Source organism: Crinia signifera, chromosome 3, assembly GCF_055691185.1.
Source record: "Crinia signifera chromosome 3, ASM5569118v1, whole genome shotgun sequence".
Lineage (NCBI taxonomy): Eukaryota > Metazoa > Chordata > Amphibia > Anura > Myobatrachidae > Crinia > Crinia signifera.
The window spans coordinates 266,395,254-266,407,931 of NC_139219.1; positions in this window are offsets into that span (position 1 = coordinate 266,395,254).

Here is a 12,678-nt window from a genome sequence, read left to right on the forward strand (position 1 = left end):
TCCCCCAACCAAACTACCCTCCACCCACCACCCAGCCTGCAGGAATGGGTGCAGAAGATGGGGAGAGTGGTAAGTACACAATATGCCTCATGTATTTGAAATGCTGTATTTGGTATGTATTGTTAATGAGACGTAATTTAGGGGGTTATTCTAGTCCATTCTTTCTGACAAAATCCTTCTTAGATGGACAAAACCATGTGCACTGCAGGTGGGGCAGATGTAACTTGTGCAGAGAGAATTAGATTTGGGTGGGGGTTTTCTTCAAAGTGAGATCTATATTGAAGTGTAAAATCATGCAGTCAGTATTTTCCCTGCACAGAAACAAAATAACTCACCCAAATCTAATTCTCTCTGCCCCCCTGCAGTGCACATGGTTTTGTACATCTAAGAAGGATTTTGTCAGAAAGAATGAACTAGAATAAACCCCTTAGTATGGAGGCCATTGTTCACACAATATTTGTGTCTAAGACCCATGAAACACCATTTTGTGCGGTTCAGCCACAAATATTAGGTGAGGCCCATGTGAGATGTGAGTGTGCAGCATGAATCTCACATGCCTGCTGCTACCCCCCTCTACCACTAGCACCACCATCCCTCATAGGTTGGTATGTAGTTAGCAAACCAGGGCGATGTATTAACATTGTTTAGGGCAAGTTCACATTCCTGCCCTATTACCATTCTGAAATGGCAAGAGGCCATTGTAAGGGAGAGCTACGGGATTGAAGTGGGGGTTGGCCAGTGTGGTGCAAGGAGAGGCACACCTTACCCCCAATTACATTGACATACTGTATAGTTGACCTTATCAGTACATTGGTTACTGCAAATGGTTGTCTATTTTGACAGAGGCACAAGGCTAGGGCGGCTTTTGCAACATATATTTGTAGTAGTGTGTTATGTTAAGTGAAATAGGTAGATACTGTATAGACATGTGTGATTGATATAAAGTGAAGGGTAATGAATACATGTTGGTGAATGTGTGGGTGGTGGTGTGTGTGTGTTTTGTGTAAAATGGGTTAAGGTAATGTGTGACCGGCATAAATGTGACCGTCACAATTAATGCATAAATGTCTACATTGTTAGCAGCACACATTGGTTTAGCAAACAAATGTATATTTAGGCACACATTATAGTCCAAATCAGACATTGTGTTGTGCAATGCTATCATAGATAAGTGATAAAGGCAGTGGTCTGATTCAAATAAATTAACAACAGGTTATATGTCCTAATGCCCATTGCACATAAAGCCGCATGCCATAATGCCAATAACACATAAGGCCACACACCGTAATGCCCATTACACATTGTGCTACACGCCGTGATGCCAGTTACACATTTTGCAGCACACCATGATGCCCATTACATATTTGAAGCATGTGCCACTTACCTACATGCTCATTGCTAGGGGGGTGTTGCTCAATGCCAGGGGCTTCATGCTGGATACCAAGGGGCTTCATGCTGGATACCCAGGGGCTTCCCGAGGGCCGCAACCGGTGTCCTTAACTCAGGGGGCTTAACTAGGCCGGGTGACATGGTCTCTGTGAGCCCTGAAGGAAGGGGGTTATAGTGTAGAAGGGGTGGAAATCAGTGGCAGGGTGCTCACAGTGCTGTTGCAGCGGGTTCGTGCGGGCATCTGGTCGGCCGGTAGTTGATGGCTGCTCGTGGTGGGCAGGTAACTGGTGGGCAGGAGACGGAGTGCCACATAAGCAGCTATAACAGCCAGGCAGAGAGCTGCGTGCTGCCCGGCTGTATACTGAAAGCAGGTCTGCGCGGCTATTTTGAATTCTCCCGCTGGACCGAGAGACAGTAGGAGCTTGTGGCCGGCAGCCAATAAGAAGCCCCCATTGCTGCTCATTATTGGCTGCCGGACCAACAGCTCCTATTGGCTCGCGGTCCAGCAGTAGCATTAAGAATAGCCGCGGACGGTGGCGCATACCTGCTTCCAGTATATAGCCGGGCAGCATGCAGCTCTCTGCAGTCACAGCTGCTTCAAGTAACTTGTGAGCCTCCGCAGCGCTTCTTAGCCACCGGTTCTGCAGAACCGATCATATATTAGGAAACGGTTCTGCAGAACTGGTGCGAACTGGCTGAATCCCACCACTGGATAAAGGGGTAGATTTATTAAGATAGGGGAAGTGAAAAAGTGTCTGATTTTTACGTCCGGCCAATCAGCTCCTACCTGTCATTTTTCAAACCAAGCCTGTAACTTCACAGTTTGGAGCTGATTGGCCGGTGATAAAAACCAGACACTTTATCACTTCACCGAGCTTAGTAAATCGGCCCCAAAGTTCAGACACGTACAGGGCTACATATGTATTGAAATGTAGTAATATTTAAGAGACAGCATTGCATGGCACAATATTTGATTACTCTGAAACTACATTAATTAATGTATTAAGCATAATGTTTAATATAAATATGAAATAATGTGTACACAACTGTGGCATTTAATACAAAATGGGTGGGTTAAAATCTTTATATTGTAGTGGTGGAAATCTCATTGCAATGTTGAAAATTGATGCACACATAAACACAGGTATAGCTGTCAAAGTGGGAAATTCTATGGAATACACTTTAATGTGGTAAGGGTTAATGTAAATTGCAATTTGTGTGTAGAAACATTCAATTGAATGTAATTGAAAGTAATAGAGACCATAAAGTTGTGGTAATTGTTTAATGGGTTTGAAGCATGAGTTCCGTGCGGATCTGTGCTTTGCTGTGAAAGAAACCAACAGAGGGCGTTCGGTGGGCTGTGTGGCCAGTCGGACGGTGAAAGACCGTGCAAACTTGTTGAGTTCCGTCCGTACACGGTAGTGTTGAAGCAGACCAACGCCACTCCCTCTTGTGGTAGTCCGTCCGCACGAATGCGGTGCACTTGCAAGCGTGTCTTCGCTCACCGTATGGATGTGCAGTGTGTTCAGTCCGATCCGAACGAACGCACATCCGAACGAGTGAACTAGAATAAGAGCCAATGTGTAATGGGCATCAAGGTGTGGGGCGTAATATGTAATGGGCATCACTTTGTGGGGCATATTATGTAATTGGCATCACGGTGTTGGGTATAATGTGTTATTGGCATCAAGGTGTTGGGTATAATGTGTTATTGGCATCAAGGTGACCAGCATAATGTGTCATTGGCATTACAGATAAACAGTGTATAATGATTTAAGTAGCCTGTCATTGTTTGGGCTTGATTTGTGAGGCGTACTAGGTCACTGTGTGGGCCTTTATGTTTATGTCACTGTGTGGCCTTCAGCCCGCCAACTTAAGCGCAGGAGGACAACGACCATTCCTGCGGTATCCAATGTCTGGTCATGCTGGTTGCAAAAGTGAGGTGTAAGGTAATTATTTTCCTGCTAGTCCACACACATTATAACTAGGCTTCACCCCTTATATTAAACCACACCACTTTTGCGGCTTCTTCACTACCAAATTATGTATGGGGGGGGCATTTTTATTAATTCGCACTGGGAGATAAATTGTCTAGAAACGACAAACTGTCACACAGGGCCATCTTAACAGCATTATGGGCCCACGGGCAAATCAGTGCAGTGGGGCCCCTACCTAAGCAACCGCTCACAGAAATGTCAATTATCTAAACAACTCAGATACTGTAGAATGGAACAGCATGACATTTTAATGGCAACGTGCAACGTTTAAATACAACCGTATGACAATACAAGTGTATTAAAACAACGTTGCACATTATTAAATGCACTTCTCCAAATTGCTATAGAAATATCTATATAGGTGTGTGCATGTGTGTAATATATATGTATACAGTATATATAGCTTGCTTGCTGCCTGGCACTCTCCCAACTGTTGCATAGACCCTGGTGCCCTCCGGAACAAATGTTTATCCGATGTGTAATACAGCTGGCGGCAATCAGAGGAACTTTTTTCACAAAAGTGTATTAGGGCATAAGAAATGCCTGGACGAAATACACCGTAGGATACTAAAAGAATTGAGTTCTGTCATAGCACTACCATTATATCTGATACTAGCTGACCCGCCCGGCGTTGCCCGGGAAACCCTTGGGGTTTCTTTATTTCCAAAATTGCTGAAAAATGTAATCTTACAATATGCTGTGCCAAAGACCTAAGATTGTAATTTGTTATAGATTCCACCATAATGTTAGAATGTGTTTGCATTGATACTCAATGACGGCAATGAAATCAGGTGTGGTGTTGTTGTTTGAAACACAACGCTCCTGAGTTGATAACTTGTATGTGTTGATGAATTCCACATCCACTCCTGAGATTTAGCACCTACTGTATGACATATCCTCCAACATCTGAGGGTCAGAAATCGGTACAAAATCAGAAAGGGACGTGGCCACACCTCCATTTCTATACTTTCAAATTGTACAGTTTCTAGGGTGTGTAATTACAGGCGCTGAGTGCGAAGGGACCGGGGTGGGCGTTACTTACCCCGCCATAATTAATTAAAAATTCACTGCTCCCTGCCACTGCCACTCCCCTCACTGAACCTGCAGCAGTCTCTGAGGTCTGGGGATCTGTAAAGCACATGCACCGGGCATCTCTACCAAACAGTGGGGCAGCCCCTGAGTGTGGGAGCAGATCCACGGGCCTGGCCACATGATGTCATGACGCGACGCACGCTACCCGCACCACTGTAATGCCCCACTAGGAATGGGTGCAATGGGCCAAACTCTTCCCTACACCCGCCGAGCCAATCCACTGATCCAGCCATCACAATCATCAATGGGTGCATTGATAAGGTTTGAGTGTAAGAAGTTGAAGAATAAGACTGAGAAAAAGAATTGCCATGTTAAAAAGTGTACAATTTACTCAATAAATTGTGAAAAAAATGTAAGTGTACATAGAAGTACAATCAAGAAATGAAAGTAGGATTAAAAACTGATAATTGTTTGGATGGGGTGGGTTGTGAAACAAATCTATAGGTGGGGGTATGGATATTGTGGGCATAATTGGTGTTTGTTACACCTACATGGGGCCCTCAATTGACAGGATTTTCACTACAGTGTCACGGTCACATTGTCACCATAGGGGGATTCCCAATTGGGGTCCAGGTGGTCTTTTAGGGACCCTTTACAATCCTGTAGGTCTCTTCTCCTTGAGCTTACGGTCTCCCTTAATGATAGTCAATCACTGAGGGAGACCATAGGCTCCAGGAGAAGAGACCAACGGAATTGTAAAGGGGTCCCTAAAAGACAACCTGAACCCCAATTGGAAATCCCCCTACGGTTACACTGTAGTGAAAATTTCTCATCATCTGGGTACCCCCTGTAGGTGTACCAAACACCAATTATGCCCACAATATCCATACCCCCTCCACCTATAGATTTGTTTCGCAACCCACCGCCATCCAAACAATTATCAGTTTGAATCATAATTTTTTTTTTAATCCTACTTTCATTTCTTGATTGTACTTCTATGTACACATATTTTTTTTCACGATTTATTGAGTAAATTGTACACTATAACATGACAAATCTTCATCTCAGTCTTATTCTTCAACTTCTTATGTAGGGTACACACCAGGACGACCACCGTCGTATACGACTGATAGACGACCATGGAACGATTTCCCTTGGACTTCCCGGGAGCTCCCAGGCAGTCCCCAGCAAACGATTAGCAAAAATTGTGGTTTTTTTGCGGAACGATCTAGATCCGATCCCGATGCGCCCGCGATGGTCGTTAAGACGGTCGGATCGCTGGTTTTTATTTTTTTGCAAGAACACATGCGACCGTCGTCAGATTGGCCTTTGAAATTTGAATGAAGGGGCTGGACTAGCAGAGGGGGATAGGAATAGCAGCAGCCATTTTAAACCAGTGTATTTCTGCTTTGTTACTAGTGAGGCTTGGTTTATACCTGCTGAATGCTGGACATAGCTATTTACACATTACTTTGTTTTGCCTGCCATTACAAAGTGTCTTTTAACCCTGCACTATGGAGAATGCAGTGATGGGTAGTCACCAGCAACAGTACCTGCTATATTATGCAGTGCTGAAACTCAGGCGTCAGAGAGCCCAGCGCAGGAGAGAAAGATCATGCTGGACAAAGCAGTGGCTACTTCAGCGTCAGACTCGTTCGCACATGCCACTGCTCAGGGACATCAGGGAAAATAACCCAGACGATTTTCGTAACTTCTTGAGGATGGATGATGCCACATTCCAGGAATTGCTGCGTCTGGTGACTCCCCACATCGAGAAGCAGGATACCAAGTATCGCATGGCTATCCCTGCTGAGGAACGGCTGGTGGTGACCCTGAGGTTTCTGGCGACAGGACGGTCTCTTGCTGACCTAAAGTTTGGATCCCTCATCTCCCCGCAAGCTTTGGGCCTCATCATCCCGGAGACCTGCAAAGCCATTGTGAAGGTGCTGCAGTACCAGTATTGCAAGGTAAGGATGAAAAATACACCGTACACTTTATTGTGCAAACAAAATATTTTTATTTATAATTTAGGCCTAGGACAGAAACAGGTTTTTTAGGCCTTTCATATGTAAAACATGTAAAATAGTAAATAGATTTATTGTGTCAACACAAATATATTATAATACCATATATAAAAGATATTGTACAAAAACACACACTATATATAAACATTTAAGTATGTATGACCCAGTTTAAACTTTCCCAATAAGTACGGGCTACTGTGTGGCAGAGGATGTCTGCCGCAGATATGTAAAGGCTGCGGCCCACATGGCGCATGGCGCAGATGCAATGGTCCCGGCCCCTTTGATGTGCGCCATACGACATGTGAGCAGTGGCCATCACATACCTGCAGCACAGTACCCCATACTATTGGCAAAGACAAAAGGGCAATAAATGGAGTTTGCTCTCCAGATTGAGGAGAATCCTGTTCTCCCTCTGGTAATGCAGGTACAGGTAGCAGCATATACGTAGAAAAAAAAGACACTCTGGTAACTTATGAAACAGGCCCTTGTGTGGCAGAGGATGTCTGCTGCAGATATGTAAAGGCTGCGGCCCACATGGCGCATGGCGCAGATGCAATGGTCCCGGCCCCATTGATGTGTGCCATACGCCATGTGAGCAGTGGCCATCACATACCTGAAGCTGAGTCCATGTCGATGGTAAATGATAAAATAGCCTATTTTTTAAGACAGATCCTCAAAAACAGGAGACTCTGGATCTTCTATCAGTAAAGAACTGTAGAATTGACGGTACTGGGGGGGTTGAGAAGGCTGTGTAGGTGTTGACTGGGTATGTGTTGGAATTGTGCTCGACTGGCCTGGTATGGTGGCAGGCGGAGTAGGCACTGGAGATTCTAATGACAGTGGTGTGTCTGGTGCACTACCCATGCCAACTATTTTAGTGCCACTGTTGAGATACCCTAAACTGCCATTATACACCAACTCCATGCATAACTTTTCAAAAGTAAGTTGCTGGTCCGGAGCCATGTTACGAACACACTCTGCCACATAAGTGAAGTAGTTGTCATGTTTGTCCGGGTTTCTTTGCAGGACTCGCTGTGCCCGCATCATAAATTCTTCGTGTGCTGCTGCTTCTCCTTTTTTTCCTTTGCCACGCATTTTTTTGGCACGGGGGAGTGGTGGAGTGGGTTCCAGGGTGGGTGGCGGAGTGCGTGCCGGAGTAGGAGCTTTGCTCGATGTGCATGCATTATCAGATAGGACAGATAGGTCTGGGGTTGCAGGTGGGTAGTCACCAAGCTGTAAAAAAATTGAACATGTTTACTAATCAATTCTATTTACTTCTGATTTCAGTTCCCTACCAGCGTGAATGAATGGAAAGTCATCGCAGAGGAGTTTGAACAGCGATGGAACTTTCCAAATTGCGGTGGAGCCATTGATGGCAAACATGTCCGCATAGCCCAGCCTATATTGGGCTAGGGCTATCCTACTACTTTAATTACAAGGGCTATTTTAGCATTGTACTAATGGCTGTTGTTAATGCGAACTATGAGTTTATCTTCCTGGATGTAGGAAGGAATGGCCGTGCATCGGATGGTGGCACTTTCAAGGACACAAAGTTCTACGAAAGGCTCATAGCGAACACCCTTCACTTGCCATCTGTCCAGGAAACTAAACAGGGGCTTAACTTTGTTTTTGTGGCAGACGAGGCTTTTGGCCTGCAGGAGCATGTCATGAAGCCATATGCGCAAAGGGGCCTGAACCATGACAAAAGGATCTTCAACTACAGGCTATCCAGGGCACGGCATGTTGTGGAAAATGCTTTTGGCATCCTGGCTAGCCGGTTTCGCATTTTCCACACTGCCATTAACCTGAGGGTGGACAAAATTGACTGGGTTGTCATGGCGTGCTGTGTCCTGCACAATTTGCTCTGCAGAAAAGCCACACAGCAAAGGGCTACAGGCACAGCACTCCAAGAAGACCAAGATCTGCCAGAGGAGGTAGTGCAGATATCCTCCTTGCAAACCCCAACACAACACTTCACAGGGAGTGCACGAGCCAAACAGGTGAGGGAAGAGTACATGGCCTACTTTAATGGGGAGGGGGCTGTGGATTGGCAGGAGGAATCAATTAGATAGCCCAACAAATAGACTCACCGATACAGACTGCGAATTCTCCTCCTCCTGCGCCGTGACTTCTTGGTTTTCCTGTTCGACCATCAGGACTACTCCTGTCCTCATCGACTCCTGGCTGAGGGTGAACGTCAACCTGTCATAGTACCAGAGCGATGTTTGATACATCTCGTCGACTCCAGCACCAGACTTCTTTGCAGCCTCCATCTTCTTGTGTTCCTTTAAGAACACCGTGCGCAGATTCTGGATGCGTTTCCGCACCCATTCTACATTGGCCTCTGGGTGAAATGGGAGACTGTAGCAAGACAAGTCCTCCAAGGCTTGGGTTCTTTTCATTTTGTTCGAATACTCTTTTGATTTTGTTCGCCACAGGCATTCATGGGAACGATATTTCTCAATAAACCCTTCTAAAAATTCTTGTTCCTTTGCGTTGGACATTGGGACTGTAAAAAGATAAAACCATTTTAGTTGTTATAGTTATATACATGTTTTGTTTCATATTTAAATTTTTATAGTTATAGTTATATCCATGTTTTGTTTCATATTTAAATTTTTATAGTTATAGTTACCAGTTTACCTATGTTTTAAGTATTTAAAATGTTAATAAACTTTTATGAAAACCACTATACATTTTATTGTGCAGATTGCTATTCACACACACACAGGTGAATGGGGCCTAGCAGAGAGGAGTGCATGGAATACTGCAATGGTGGACAATGGTTATATGTATATATCTATATATACACAAACACAGGTGAATGGGGCCTAGCAGAGAGGAGTGCATGGAATACTGCAATGGTGGACAATGGTTATATGTATATATCTATATATACACAAACACAGGTGAATGGGGCCTAGCAGAGAGGAGTGCATGGAATACTGCAATGGTGGAAAATGGTTATATGTATATATCTATATATACACAAACACAGGTGAATGGGGCCTAGCAGAGAGGAGTGCATGAAATACTGCAATGGTGGACAATGGTTATATGTATATATCTATATATACACAAACACAGGTGAATGGGGCCTAGCAGAGAGGAGTGCATGGAATACTGCAATGGTGGACAATGGTTATATGTATATATCTATATATACACAAACACAGGTGAATGGGGCCTAGCAGAGAGGAGTGCATGGAATACTGCAATGGTGGACAATGGTTATATGTATATATCTATATATACACAAACACAGGTGAATGGGGCCTAGCAGAGAGGAGTGCATGGAATACTGCAATGGTGGACAATGGTTATATATATATATATATACACATGGGGCCCACCCGAGCAAACAGTGACATGGTCGGGTGCACGGTTGCCAAACCAGTGCTCTATACACACTATATACATTGGTGGCAACAGTGGGCATGCATAGGAGAGCATTGGGAGTGCAAACATACCAGGTTGTTGTTCTGGGAGATGAGACAAGAAGGAGAGTCCAACTGCTGCGCCAGCACTGTTTGCTATGTGGAAAAACATGGCGCCGGGGGAGTGTTTAGGAAATGCCACTCAAATAGGCTGGATCAAACGACGGACGCACCGACGGACGGACGACGGAGGCGGCAAAAAACACTCACGATCTGCATGCGATTGACGGTTGGTCGGCCTGGGATTGCCGGATCCTACCTGCAGCACGTAGGACCAAAGATGCGACCAAACGAGTGGCGTGTATGCGCATCGGATCGGAATTGTATCAAATAAATGACAAAAAACACACAAAAGTACATACAATCTGCATACAACCAGTCGGAATTGGATCTAAATTGACAGAATCATGCCCTAGTCCTCCTGGTGTGTACCCAGCATTACACTCATAACATTCAAACAAATGCATGCAGCGCTCATGCCCATCGACCAAACATTATCTATGAACCAAAAGAGTCTGGGAAACCCTTAAGGAAGAGCAGTGCCTGATATCCAACTGACTAACAGGGTGAGTGCAGTGTACCCACTTTGTATTGATCAATGGGTGCATTGGCCAGGACAAAGATTTCTCAGTGCAACTGGAGGACTGGAGAGATGGATATGGGGAACAAAGTAGAAATGGTACATTAGGTACAGTTTTTATTTGCCGGTACAGACTGTTAAATAAACGGCAAATTATTTTTTATGTGTTCTGTGTGTTTGTGTGTGTTGTACTGTTTTTGTGTGTGTGTTGTAATGTATGTGGTTTTGTGTGTTATATTGTATGTATCTGTCCAATGCTTAAGTGTGTGAGGTGTGCTATGTATATACAGTATGTGTGTGTTGTGTCTTTGTGTATCTGTGCAAAGTTTAAATGTGTGTTTTGTGTGTGTTGTACTGTTTTTTGGGTGTGTGTGGTGAATGTGGGTGTGTGTTGTGCTGTTAGAGGTATGTTATGTGTGTGTATCTGTGCAATGTTTAAGTGTGTGTTCTGTGTATTGTACTGTTTTTGGGTGTGTGTTGTAGTGAATGTTGGTGTGTGTTGTACTGTGAGTTGTGTGTTATGTGTGTGTGTGTTGTGTTGTGTATATATCTGCCGAATGTGTAAGTTTGTGAGGTGCGCTACGTATATATGCGTGTGTAGTGTGCTGTGCATATCCTGGCAATGTTTAAGTGTGTGTGTTCTCAGTGGCGTAGCTTGGTTTGGGGCGCCCCCCCGCCGTTAATGGGGGGGGCGCCCCCCCCGCCGGCCTCCCCACCCCCGCTGTTAATGGGGGGGCGCCTCCCCCCCTCCCCACCCCGGCCGCTGGTGCCACCCCCCCCCCCCTCATCGCTGCAGGCTTACCTGTCTGCGCGTCCCGGCTCCCCTCCTGGCTTCAATTAATAATCCTATGCAGACGGACCACGATAAAATGGCCGCCCCCATACCGCAAATAATTTCAGAGAACTGTCTGCTTTATGGGGCGGCCATTTTATTGTGGTCCGTCTCCATAGAATTGATTGAAGCCAGGAGTTGTGTGTTTGTTGTACTGTTTTTGAGTGTGTGTTGCATGCGATTTCCCTTGAACTACCCGGCAGCTTCCCGTGAGTCCAGCCTATCAGATTCTGTACTTGAGTGCTTATTTCGCATCAGATATATTGCATGCAATTTATCAACTCGTGACCAATTGCATGCAATTTATCTTACTGCATACAATTGTATCATAAAAGAGAGGGTTGATGAGGGAAGTCTGCACTAGGTGGGGTTAGATAATTTTAGAGTGATTTAGAGGTATGCATAGTGGATTGGGGATATGACTGACTACAATTAGAGAATAGCTTCTAAGGTTATCATTACAAACAAGCTTCTGCCGCTGGCCTTGGCTTGATTAATGTAATGGTCAGTGGTGCACCCCCCGAGTTTATTATAAGTTTAACAAGTAAAACAAAAAGGAAAAGAAACTCGGGTGGGGTGCACTCTTAATACCCCAATCTCAAAGTTGCTCAATAAAGATACGTTTAAGATTTTAATGCATTTTTTATTGTGATTTTTTATATATTTGCTGAGTGTTTATATTAATGACCAAAATTAATAATTACTTTAAATTTAATCTGTCCTGGCGATTTATTAACTATTTACAGGAATTAATCTGATTGGTATGCGTAAATATACATTTAATTATGAGAGCTGACCATCATATATCCTTAGTGCCTTTAACCAAGAGGCATTGTCGGTGTAGTCTCAATTAATTTTGAGATAAGGATTATAATCATTGATCAGCGTAACTCAAAATTTCAGAAAGAGCAGAAAAATAATAACTTTCTTATATACACATACACATATCAAAAATTATGGTAGATCTTTATTGCATCTAAGTGTGTATGCTTGTGTGTGAGCCACACCAGAGGCAATTTGTGATATTCGCTTTGGGCCCCTGTTGCTGTGATATGGGTAGGGGATAGAAGTACTCACATGCCCTATGATTAAATTATAAACACAGGTGTGCTATTAACCAGTGTTATCTTAGTTTAACAGCATTCCAAGACAGCACTTTTGGATTACAGCTAGGGCAATTAACCTGTTAACCTCTCTGCTCACAAAATATAAAACTTGCTACAATGTGTGGCAGCAGGTCTGCCACATAGTTGATTTGTTGCCATTTCAAGCCACAGAGCAAATGTAGTAATAACTGCACTATAAATGACAGCCAAGGGAGAAATTAAAATTAAAAATTAAAATTGTACATATGTAAATAATACCATAATTTTTTATATGTGTATGT